Raw genomic sequence first — 12899 nt, forward strand, 5'->3', positions numbered from 1 at the left:
ACCTTTGCACAGAAAACTCTTATCTTAAATTACATCTGATAATATTCTCTACAAAGGGGAAAAAAGTGCAGTCTACATGTTATAGCTTGTTCACCAAGGAAATACGTTAGGAGGACAAACCACAAGCACAGGCTGGGCAGCTCCTTTGTCGTACATCTTGGAGGAGTGGTGATTGGGTTGCTGAATAATTACAAAGACCTGAGGCTTCCAGAGCTCTGTTACCTCTCACATTCACTACACACCTGCGGATTCAGTGTCTCCTCCCCCACAGGCAGGTGAAGAGAAACTTTCATTCAGTTAGAGATGTCTTCGCCTTTGTTCTGCCGGGTTTTGGTGTTTTGTCTCTATCCAGGAGCCTGAAACAGGGTAGATGTGTTAATGTCTGCAGAGGACTGAGCATTGCAGGAGCTGATTATTATCTCTTCCTTCAGGTAACAAGTTTCTATGTGATTTCCTGAGAGACACTTGTTGTTTTTTGGCTGTTTTTGCTTTAAACAAGACAATTGCTGTAGATGTGAAGCTGAGTTAGGCCTCGTTTCACATGTCCATGTTTGCAGCACATACCCATTTTAATCTATGGTGCTATGCACATGTCTGTGTTTTTTTGGCACTATGGATCGTAAGGGCAGATACAAGTCTATGGGTCCATGAAAAACAGCACAATGATGGCATCTGTATGCCGCACTTGTTTAACATTGCAAAGTTTAGAAGATCGGGCGTTTCTGAATTCGGCAATACCAAATATATGCATTTTTTATATTTTCTTATTCTTTTATTTTGAAATAGGCAAAAGGGGATGATTTAAACTTTTATATTTTTAACTTTTTCATGCTACAATAGTCTCCTTAGGAGACTTGAAGCTGCGATCTTCTGATCGCTTGTGTCTTGCTCTGTGTAGCAGAAATGCTCATCTGCTATGAATGCCAGCTAGTGAGCAGCGCTCATAGCAGATCGATTATGACAAACAGACAACGGGTTGTCATGCCAACCCATCGGCGTCCCACGATCATGTGACAGGGGCGTCAATGGGTATGGTTTGTGACGCACTTCCGGTGCGTGCATGCTAAATGCCGCTGTCAGAGATTGAAATCAGCATTTAATATGTTAACAGCTGCGGGTGGATCGCGATACCACATGCGACTGTTAGGGGCACATGTGTGTTGATTAAATCGCATGTCGTGAAGGGGTTAACCATTTGAATCATGCGTATTTACCCTGTCTCACAATAGGGAATTTAGTAAGGGAATAGAGCTATCATTAATACGCTTATATAGCACTGGTCTGCAGCCACAATTCACTTATTCCCTCCCTCAAATAGGAAGCTGAGACGATACTTTTTCACCATAGGCTTGAATAATTCACCATAGACTCTTGGGTTAGCAACTTTCTTTATTGTAATGCCTATGGTAATATGGGATGAAGGTTTTTCCAGCATTGAATGGGTATATACTTTGCCTTACCTTGATCACATGTATATAATTTGATTTGCGTCCCTTCTAGTGATGAGCAAATGTACTCGTTACTCAACATTTCCGAGCATGCTCTGGTGATCTCCGAGTATCTTGGGCATGCTCATAGATTATGTTTGTCGCCATAACTGCATGATTTCAAATATGGTTATCTTTTCATAAATATATTTAAACATATCGCAGCATGCCACTCACCCCATCAAGTCAATGGGTGTGTGGAAATCACCGGGATTTACCTGCATGACATTTTATTCTCCATCTTTTCCTAAAAGTGTGCTCTGATTCTCTCATCTTAGAGAATCGGATCACACTATACTGACACTCTGAGAAAACTTGGATCAGTGTTTGATCACTGTAATTAGTATTATTGACCCCATTCTCTTGGATGAGAGAATCTATGGTCGCGTGACCCTAGATTTAGGAGGCAGTTTAAATAGACCTATCTAAAAAGGGTGTCAATCGCCTGATGCATGAAAAAAACATTTAAACTTGGGGTACCGTCACACTCAGCGACGCTGCAGCAATATAGACAACAAGCCGACCTAAAGTAGATCGCTGGAGCATCGCTGTTTAGGTCACTGTAGAGATGTCAAACACAGCAACTACAGAACGATGCAGGAGCGATCATGTGATGTAACGGCGACTTCTCGTTCTCGCTGGTTGTTAGCTCCATGTCAAACAGCCGGAGTGTACCGATCCGACACACATCTAGGGGCCCCATGCTCGTTGCTGGCGTCATTGCTTTTGATGTCAAACATGACGATACACGCCGACCTGGCGACGAAATAAAGTTCTGGACTTCTAGCTCCGACCAGCGATGGCACAGCGGGATCCAGATCGCTGCTGAGTGTCAAACTCAATGAGATCGCTATCCAGGACGCGGCAACGTCACGGATTGTTGTCGTTCTCTTTGCAAAGTTGCTGAGTGTGACGGTACCTTTGCTCAAATATCATCCTTCTCAGCAGCAAGTTGTCCGGTGTCGCAGAGAACAATGCTATTCTATGTGCACAGACAATCATGTTAACGATCTGTTTCTCATACTGTATGAACAGTACCCTTGTTAACACAACTGAGCTTGATAAGTAGAAACTTGCAGAATAGATGATAAACAGACATCTGCGCTGGCAAAAGCCAAGTGGAAGCCGAAACTATGTGGTAATGTAAGCAGGTGCAGGAATGCAGTGACGCAGGGATTGCAGAACAAGGCTGTAGAACAATATTATTTAATTTTTTTTTAACAACAGAGATGGCAATGGTCTCCTCGCAGGGAGTTATTAAACAATGAGCGACGGACAATAAACAATGGGGATTAAAGGGTTAACTCAACAGTCTGATATTTAAATGACACTTATCGCAGTCTTCTCTGGTCGTTATCCACACACAGTCTGATGGGAGTTGGAGTACGGGCAACGGCCGGCGTGGTGTCCTCAGAAGAATTTCAACAAAGCACGGTCCAGCTTCTGGCGGCAAGAGGCGGTCACCGGTTCTGCCCGCTGAGCCCCTAGTCCATAAATCTGTGCAGCCAAAATGGGGAGCGCTGCAGGAGTCTCTGTACAACAAGTGTGCTGCCGCACATCTGTCGGCAATGGAGAACGCACCTCAGGGTCCTGCACGTGGCACCCGCTCCTCCACGCGAGCACTGTACTCTGCTTAGCCAGGCACTCGGCGCTCTGCACACTCAGCACATATGCAAAAGCTCTTCCGCGGCTCAACTCCACGCTGTCTCTCACACTGTGAAGCGCGCCGCACACTTGCCTCTGTTCTCGCTGCCGGTGGGAAACTCAGACCTCTTTCCCGTGCTTCCTGTACACTGCTTGGCTTAGCGACGCCCCCTCTCTCCTGGTCAATGGAACTGTCTGGTCCCCCATACTTCCCCTGGCAACACTGGATGCAGCTTCGACAGTTCCGGACCCGGCATAATGCAGGTACCTGCAGCCCGGTCTTCCTCCTTACAGTACCATTACTGAATACTCAGGCAGCACATAGCTCCCTGAGCCAGCCTTGGAAGTTGACATCAGAGGTGCTTGCCAGGTGATCACAATAACGTGGAGTGGATTAGCACAGAGGGAGCCATCCAGCCATAGTAGAGGGAAGCAAAAGCTACCGATGGAGCCACAGGAGGTGATTTATATCATGCAGCTTGTTAGTTATTATATTGTTCTCTGATGTCAAAGTTACGGAGGGCAGTTGCATGGATCCACCTTCTTACCCTTCTTAAATATCGATAGCATATGAGCCACCATCTAATCTTGTGGCACGGACCGTGCTTCAAGCGAGGTTAAGAAGATGAGATACATCGGTCTGTCAATTATTGAGCTCAACTCTCTGAATATGAATGAACACCGTTTGGCCTCAGGGCTTTATCAATATTTAATTTGCTCAGGTGCAGCTGTACTTCTTGTGTTACGTTACTGATATTGGGAGAAGTATGATTACTGCCTTGCTGAATATCTGGTACAGGCGATTCATTTGTGTAAGCAGATGAAACATACGTATTTAACCACCAAGTGCAGTTAATAACTTATATTGTTTTTGTACAGATTTTTTTTTTTTACATTTTCTAAAGACTTTTATGGAGTTTCCTTACTAAAAGTATAAATCACCTGTCTCAAGGTAGATGATAAATTTCAGATCTCTCTGGGGTCCCATCACTCTGACCCCCACTGACCAATAAACCTAGAGTCCTGATGCCGTTCTTCCTCACTGCCTCTGTAAATGAATGGAGCAGCATGGTGGAGCAGGCGCAATGCCGCTTGACTCATTGTCTGTGGAACTGATAGAAATAATTTTTTTGCAAGTGTTAAAATCTGCCTTAAAAATTGAACAACCAGTAAGTCAAAATTAAAATGGACCTGACTTTATACAGAGAAACATAATGTTTTTTTTTTGTTATTGGCACTGTTTGAATTTGCAAGTAAAAAAACGCTTATAATGTAATATTGCATACGGGATTACAGAGCTATCACCATACAGCAGTGTATAGAGTTCATAGACCATTAATAGCGCTATAAAAGGCATGATTTTTATAGTCTGTTTTCCATGTCATGATTTGCATGCTTTCTATCTTTAATAGTCATCAATGTTATGTATGGTGTTGTTAAGTATTGTTAGCAACTTAGCAGTCTTAAAAAAAATACTCAGACGATTAAGTAAAATAATGTACACCACCTACATTACTACATGTGACTCACTATCTATTTAATAAAGTAGCTTCTGTTTAAAAGGTTTGGGTGGGCCACATAACACAGGTTTTATAGTGTAGATTCACCTATTTTTCTCAATTAGCAAAACATAAATTGTGATACATTTTTGTTCTGCTACAGCCAGAGGCCTGAACTTTACTTCATACAGAATATTTTTAATTGTCAGCCATTTAATAAGATGTTGCTGTGTCAGAGGCGTAGCTAGGGTTTTGGTTCGGGGGGGGGGGGGGGGTTTGGGGCAAAGCTTCTGAGTGGGCCCCTAACCAGGTAACCTTGATTTCAACTCGGTGACGCCCCCTAATAGTGGAGAACCTCAGCAGATGACTGCGCTGTTACTGAAGATAATTTCTATATAAAGACCAACAAGGATATTACCGACATATGCTCAGTGGTAGATACCAGCCTGGCAGAACATATAAGAGATCACAGCAGTTACAGATAATGACTTACCGCTGACGTTCTTTCTGATGGAGTTGTTCACTTTTCACATCTTTTCCATCTGGCCCAGACCGACATGACAACTTCTTCCACCCAGGACTCGTCTGCAGAGAAAACAACAAAGACACATTTCACTTCTCATATTTTCAGCCATCACCATCTATTCCCAACCTTCATAAACTCTTCATCCTACTAGTACCCCAATGCTGCTGCCGTTTGTGTCCCTATTACTGCCCCTGCTTTGTGGTTCTCTGTGCCCTCTAAATTCTAAAGCAACTCTTTAGAATATAGTAATGCCGGGTGCAAGTGCCCTAGAAAACAGTGCCCACACTTTGCTCCCTAGAAAGTAATATTACCCTGTGTGCCCCTTTGATAGTCACAGTAGCCTGAGTTCCCCTATAACAATAAGTGCCCACTTTACATTTTATAATGTCCCGAGTCTCCCCCCTGTACAGCTCCCCTATACACAATATGATGCTCTCTTATGCACAGTATAATGCCCCCTCACTGTATAGTACCACTCACACAGTATACTGACCCCTTAGTAGCCCCCAAACTGCTTGATGGAACTAACACTGTGTGATGGCCCCTTCACTGTAATCCCCACACTGTATGATGGCCCCCTAGATAACCTCCATCTATAATATAACGCTGGGAGCATCACTCTGTCCGAAGCCTTAATAGACTGCGCAGGCGCAACGCTCCTAGCGTTACATTATAGAAAAAATGCAGCAGAGAGCAGGGGGTCGGGAGCACGGGGACGCCGTCTACATATGTGAGCCCTGATTATGCAAATAATCCGCCGCCATAGTAAGTTTTTACTTACGCTATTCGTTTTGGGTGCCATTGTCTTCAAGCGGGTGCTGTGTGTCTTCAAGAAAATGGCGCCGGAAAGCGCGGACTGCGCAGGTGCCAATTCCGGCACCGGGAGGAGCAAGACAATGGCGCCGGAAAAGAATCAGGTAGCGTAAGTAACAAATTGCTGTGCCATGAGGCTGTGGCACTTCATGCCACAGCTATTTGTTACTTACGCCACCTGATGGGGGTCATAAACCTTTATGGAGCAGCGTATGGGGCATATGGATGGGAGCAGCACATGACAGAATGGGTGCGCAGGATGGGAGCAGCATATGACAGAATAGGGCAGCACATGACAGAACGCGGGTGCAGGATGGCAGCAGCACATGACAGAACGGGGGCGCAGGATGGGAGCAGCACATGACAGAATAGGACAGCACATGACAGAATGGGGGTGCAGAATGGCAGCAGCACATGACAGAACGGGGTGCAGGATGGAAGCAGCACATGACAGAACGGGGGCGCAGGATGGAAGCAGCACATGACAGAACGGGGGCGCAGGATGGGAGCAGCACATGTCAGAATGGGGGCGCAGGATGGCAGCAGCACATGACAATGGGGGCGCAGGATGGGAGCAGCACATGACAGAATGGGGGTGCAGGATGGCAGCAGCACATGACAGAACGGGGGTGCAGGATGGAAGCAGCACATGACAGAACGGGGGCGCAGGATGGGAGCAGCACATGACAGAACAGGGGCGCAGGATGGCAGCAGCACATGACAGAACGGGGGTGCAGGATGGCAGCAGCACATGACAGAACGGGGGTGCAGGATGGAAGCAGCACATGATAGAAGGGGAGTGCAGGATGGAAGCAGCACATGACAGAACGGGGGTGCAGGATGGCAGCAGCACATGACAGAACGGGGGTGCAGGATGGAAGCAGCACATGATAGAACGGGGGTGCAGGATGGAAGCAGCACATGACAGAATGGGGGTGCAGGATGGGAGCAGCACATGACAGAACGGGGGCGCAGAATGGCAGTAGCACATGACAGAACGGGGGTGCAGGATGGGAGCAGCACATGACAGAACGGGGGTGCAGGATGGAAGCAGCACATGACAGAATGGGGGCGCAGGATGGGAGCAGTACATGACAGGATGGGGACGCAGGATGGGAGCAGCCAGTGACAGAATGGAGGCGCAGGATGGGTGCAGCACATGTCAGAATGGAGGCGCAGGATGGGTGCAGCACATGTCAGAATGGGGGCGCAGGATGGGAGCAGCACGTGTCAGAATGGGGGCGTAGGATGGGAGCAGCATGTGACAGAATGGGGGCGCAGGATGGGTGCAGCACATGACAGGATGGGGACGCAGGATGGAGCAGCACATGACAGGATGGGGGCGCAGGATGGGAGCAGCACATGACAGAATGGGGGCGCAGGATGGGTGCAGCACATGACAGGATGGGGACGCAGGATGGAGCAGCTCATGACAGGATGGGGATGCAGGATGGAGCAGCTCATGACAGGATGGGGACGCAGGATGGAGCAGCACGTGACAGGATGGGGACGCAGGATGGAGCAGCTCATGACAGGATGGGGACGCAGGATGGAGCAGCTCATGACAGGATGGGGACGCAGGATGGAGCAGCACATGACAGGATGGGGACGCAGGATGGAGCAGCACATACCAGGATGGAGACCATATACCAATATAAATGCTCGCCACCTGGGCGTAGAACGGGTTCAATAGCTAGTATAGTATAATGTGCCAAGTAGTCCTCAATATAGTATAATACATTCCCCATAGGCCTATATAATATAATGCATTCCCCATAGGCCTGTATAGTATAATGCACTCCCCATAGGCCTGTACAGTATAATGCTCTCCCCATAGGCAGCCAGTACAGTATAATGCACCCCATAGGCCTGTATAGTATAATACATTCCCCATAGGCCTGTATAGTATAATGCACTCCCCATAGCCTGTACAGTAGAATGCACTCCCCATAGGCCTGTATAGTATAATGCACCCCCATAGGCCTGTACAGTATAATGCACTCCCCATAGGCCTGTATAGTATAATGCACCCCCCATAGGCCTGTATAGTATAATGCACTCCCCATAGGCCTGTACAGTATAATACACTCCCCATAGGCAGCCAGTACAGTATAATGCACCCCCATTAGGCAGTCTGTATAGTATAATGCACCCCCATTAGGCAGCCTGTATAGTATAATGTGTTGTGAATTCTGTGGTCAAGCTCCCTCCTGTGGTCATGAGTGGTACTTCGGCTGGTTCTGTCTATGAGCTTCCTCTGGTGGATGTGAGTGGGGCTGCGGCTTCTGAGTTTCCTTCCTCAGGTGACGAGGTTAAGTCGTTAGGTGCTGCTCTATTTAACTCCACCTAGTTCTTTGTTCCTTGCCTCCAGTCAATGTTCCAGTATTGGTCTTGCTCTCTCCTGGATCGTTCTTGTGGCCTGTCTGCCCTGCATAAGCTAAGTTTTGCTGGTGTTACTTTTGTTTGCCATTTTTTCTGTCCAGCTTGCTATATTGGTTTTTCTTGCTTGCTGGAAGCTCTGAGACGCAGAGGGAGCACCTCCGTACCGTTAGTCGGTGCGGAGGGTCTTTTTGCGCCCTCTGCGTGGTTGTTTGTAGGTTTTTGTGCCGACCGCAAAGCTATCTTTCCTATCCTCGGTCTATTCAGTAAGTCGGGCCTCACTTTGCTAAAATCTATTTCATCTCTGTGTTTGTATTTTCATCTTTACTCACAGTCATTATATGTGGGGGGCTGCCTTTTCCTTTGGGGAATTTCTCTGAGGCAAGGTAGGCTTATTTTTCTATCTTCAGGGCTAGCTAGTTTCTCAGGCTGTGCCCGAGGCGCCTAGGTCTGGTCAGGAGCGCTCCACGGCTACCTCTAGTGTGGTATGATAGGATTAGGGATTGCGGTCAGCAGAGTTCCCACATCTCAGAGCTCGTCCTATGTTATTAGTAACTATCAGGTCACTTTGTGTGCTCTTAACCACTAGGTCCATTGTGGTTCTGAATCACCAGTTCATAACAATAATGCACCCCCATAGGCAGCCAGTATAGTATATTGAACCCGCATTAGGCAGCCTGTATAGTATAATGCTCCCCCATTAGGCAGCCTGTATAGTATAATCCACCCCCATATGCAGCCTGTTGTTATGATCCGGTGACCTTGGAGCAGCATGAAAACTTTCACTGGAGTAGGTGGTAACTATACTGACCGCAAATCCTGATCTTAACACCGCAACTAGAAGTAGCCGTGGGGTGTACCTAACAAACCCTAGACACCTCGTCACAGCCAGAGGACTAGATACCCCTATAGATGGAAATAGGAATACTACCTTGCCTCAGAGCAGAACCCCAAAGGATAGGCAGCCCCCCACAAATATTGGCTGTGAGTAGGAGAGGAAAGACAAACACAGGCATAAAACAGGATTTAGCACAAGAGGCCACTCTAGCTAAAATAGGAAAGGATAGAACAGAGTCTTGTGCGGTCAGTATTAAAACCCTACCAAAAATATCCACAGCAGATTATACAAAAAATTGCTCCATCTAACTAAAGACGTGGAACGTATATCTGCAACTCCAGAGACTCCTACACTCAGAGCAGGAATACAATCAAAAAACAAGCACACAGCTTGTGTGCCATAGAAAAAGAAACAGACAATTACCTTTGCTGAATTGGCAGCTAAGCAGGAGAAGCCAGACAGAGATCCAACACTTCCCAAGAAACATTGACAACTGGCAAGGACTAATGAGTCCTGCAAACCTAAATACCCCAGTCAGAATTGCAATCAGCAGATACACCTGTCCAGGACTGCAGGCCAGTGACAACTGCATTACCACCTCCAACCACCGGAGGGAGCCCAAAAGCAGAATTCACAACAGCCTGTATAGTATAATGCACCCCATTAGGCAGACTGTATAGTATAATGCACCCAATAAAAAAGCAAAAAAAAAACAATAGTCACCTTTCTTCCTCCTTGTTCATCTCCTGACAGCGGGCGCCGGGTACTGACATCATTGCTACCCTCTGTCAGTGTCGGCATCGGTGACATCAGACGCTGACAGGGTGATGACGGGAGAAGGAGCGTAACGCTCCCTCTCTCATCAAGTTGACCCTGCGATGATAGGCAGGGGCCCACTGCTGGCATAGGGCCTCCCACCGCTTCTTCGGGGGCTGCACAGCGGCCAGGCGGCAAAGCAGGGAGATCGATTCTCCCTGCTCTGCTGCAGAATGTAACTGTATCGGCGTGCTGTGCACACCAATAAAGTTACATAGTGTTGCTCCGGGTGGGCCCCTGTTGTGAATTCTGCTCTTTGGTTCCCTCCAGTGGTTGTAGGTGGGAATGCAGTTGTCTCTGAGTCGCAGTCCTGGCCAGGTGTATCTGCTGATTACAATTCTGACTGGGATATTTAGGTGTGCAGGATTCATTAGCCCTTTCCAGTTGTCAATGTTCCTTGTGAAGTGTTGGATCACTTTCTGGCTTCTCCTGCTAGCTGCCAAATTCAGCAAAGATAAGTGTTTGTTTTTTTGTGTCTGTGGCACACTGCTGTGTGCTTGTTTTTGTTTGTATTCCTGCTCTTACTGTAGGATTCGCTGGAGTTGCAGATATACGCTCTTACATCTTTAGTTAGATGTAGGAAGTTTTTGTATATTCTGCTGTGGATATTTTTGAAGGGTTTTAATACTGACCGCACAGAACTCTGTCCTATCCTGTCCTATTTAGCTAGAGTGGCCTCCTGTGCTAAATCCTGTTTTTCTGCCTGTGTATGTTTTTTCCTCTCCGACTCACCGCCAATATTTGTGGGGGGCTGTCTATCCTTTGGGGATCTGCTCTGAGGCAAGATAGTATTCCTATTTCCATCTTTAGGGGTATTTAGTCCTCCGGCTGTGACGAGGTGTCTAGGATTGTTAGGTACATTACACGGCTACTTCTAGTTGCGGTGTTAAGTTCAGGATTGCGGTCAGTATAGTGACTACCTTCTCCAGTGAAAGTTCTCATGCTGCTCCATGGTCACCGGATCATAAAAGGCCCCCTCAGAGCACGGGGCTCTGGGCCACCGGCCCCTCTGCCTCCCCCCCCCAGTAGCTACGATACTGTGCTGCATATTATGAGAAGGCTAACGTGCTGCTCACCATTATTGGCACCCCTACATTTTTTTCATAGACTGTACAATATCTTCAGAAATAAATGATGAAACAGAATAAACAGCATGTGCAGCAATAAAGGCACCCATAATTAATACTTGGTTGCACACTCTTTGGCATTGATGACAGCCTGCAAATGTTTCTTGTAGCCAGCAATAAGCTTCTTGCACTTCTCAGCTGGTATTTTCTCCCACTCTTCCTTTGCAGTTTGTTCAAGCTCTTGAAAGTTTGCAGGGTTCTTTTTCCCAATGGCAGATTTCAGCTCACACCAAAGATTTTCTACTGGATTGAGGTCACTCAGGACTCATTGCCGGACATGTTAAAACAGTCCATTTTTTTTTCTTTTTCAATCATTCCTGAGTACTTTTGGATGTGTGCTTTGGGTCATCGACTTGCTTTGGGACTCACGATCCTCAATTCAAACAAAGTTTTCTTACACTGAGTAGTTCATTTCGCTCTAAAATCTCTTCATAATTCTCTGAATTCATGATTTCTGTGATACAATCCAGTACCAGATGCTACAAAGCAACCCCACAGCATTATGGATCCTCCACCATGCTTAACTGTTGGTAGGGTGTACTTTTCCTTATAAGCTTCATTGCGCCATCTGTAAGCAAATCACTGCCAAAAAGCTTTATTTTGCTTTCATCTGTCAACAGTACATTTTCCCAAAAGGATTGTGGCTTGTCAAGGTACTTTTTGGCAAAGATCAGTCGTTCCTTTTTATGTCTTTTCTTCAGCAATGGTTTCTTTCTTGGTCATTGCCCATAATGCTCTGCTTGGTTTAGTGTGTGTCATATTGTACTCGTAGAAACTATAACCCCAGACTGTTCCAGGTTAGTCTTAAGGTCTTTGGATGTTAGACGTGGTGTTTTTTACACCATTCGCACCAACCTTCGAAGACATCTCTTGACAATTTTCCTCTTTCTCACATGTCCAGGGAGGTTCTTGATGGTTCCATGCTTGGCAAACATCTTAATAACATTGCATACTGTTGAAACTGTAACACTAAGGTATTTGGAGATGACCTTATACCATTTGGAAGTTTTGTGTTTGCTAATAGTAACAGTTCTAATGTCCTCAGACAGTTCTTTTGTCTTCACCATTGTAACAAACGAACATGGCATACCATATGACTTTTAAAAACACTGAAGTCATCATTCATTGGCTAATTTATGTCACATGGGCACCGACAATCAATTACAGGTGACTGTCATTTGTGATTTACCAGGCGAGATAAAATGTGTTTCCATACTAATTTAATGTAAAAGGTTCCAATACCAGTGTCACAGCAAGCTTTAAGTTTTTCTATTTTTCTCCACCCATTGTTTTTTGTTTTACATTATTATCATTTGCTCTTTTGTATTTGACACGAGTGCTGTATACAAAAAAAATGTTTCACTTGATTGATTTTCTTCAGGAGATATTCCACATTATGTACTTAAACTTCATGGGTGCCAATAACGATGAGCAGGACTTTACATTTGCTTCTAACAGCTTAATCTGTAAGAGGACATATCTGCTTGTAAATGGTAAATCTAACTCTGCCACTACATGCTGTACACAGCCTGCCAGCGACAGAACTCTGATAGGGTTGAGCGAAACGGATCGTTCATTTTCAAAAGTCGCCGACTTTTGGCAAAGTCGGGTTTCATGAAAACCGACCCGACCCCTGTGTGGGGTCGGCCATGCGGTACGCGACTTTCGCGCCAAAGTCGCGTTTCAATTACGCTAAAAGCATCATTTCTCAGCCAATGAAGATGGACGCAGAGTGTGGGCAGCGTGATGACATAGGTCCTGGTCCCCACC

General features: G+C 46.2%; 1 protein-coding gene across 1 annotated transcript in view; it reads left to right on the forward strand.

The window, feature by feature from the left end:
* Positions 1 to 253: 253 nt before the first annotated feature.
* Positions 254 to 12899, forward strand: part of LOC138671082 (probable tRNA methyltransferase 9B) — an 85978-nt gene continuing 73332 nt past the window's right edge. The window contains exon 1 of the mRNA XM_069758982.1: positions 254 to 431. The gene's annotated coding sequence lies outside the window, so the exon portion shown is untranslated. The remainder of the gene's footprint in view (positions 432 to 12899) is intronic.

This window comes from Ranitomeya imitator, chromosome 3 (assembly GCF_032444005.1).
Source record: "Ranitomeya imitator isolate aRanImi1 chromosome 3, aRanImi1.pri, whole genome shotgun sequence".
Lineage (NCBI taxonomy): Eukaryota > Metazoa > Chordata > Amphibia > Anura > Dendrobatidae > Ranitomeya > Ranitomeya imitator.